This window comes from Trypanosoma equiperdum, assembly GCF_001457755.1.
Source record: "Trypanosoma equiperdum strain OVI genome assembly, contig: ctg_704, whole genome shotgun sequence".
Classification (NCBI taxonomy): Eukaryota; Euglenozoa; class Kinetoplastea; order Trypanosomatida; family Trypanosomatidae; genus Trypanosoma; species Trypanosoma equiperdum.
The window spans coordinates 16,172-16,409 of record NW_027124648.1 but is presented as its reverse complement, the minus strand read 5'-3'; positions in this window follow the sequence as shown (position 1 = coordinate 16,409).

The following is a 238-nucleotide window of genomic DNA, read 5'->3' as shown; positions in this document are numbered from 1 at the left end:
AAAAAAAAATAAAAATAATAAAACTTGAGTCAAGACAATGTGAAGGTGATGAACGAACGCACATGCAACTGCAGCTTTAAACTGCAGGGTTGTGTTGCTCGTTTGCGCTTTCTGGTTTGATACGCTGCTTACGAGTTACTCATAATATATTTTAACATAATTCCATCTCACTCCTGTTTTTCTCCCCCTTCTTTTTTCTCTCCTCCTACATTCGTTTACGAACACACAGCGGTACTCT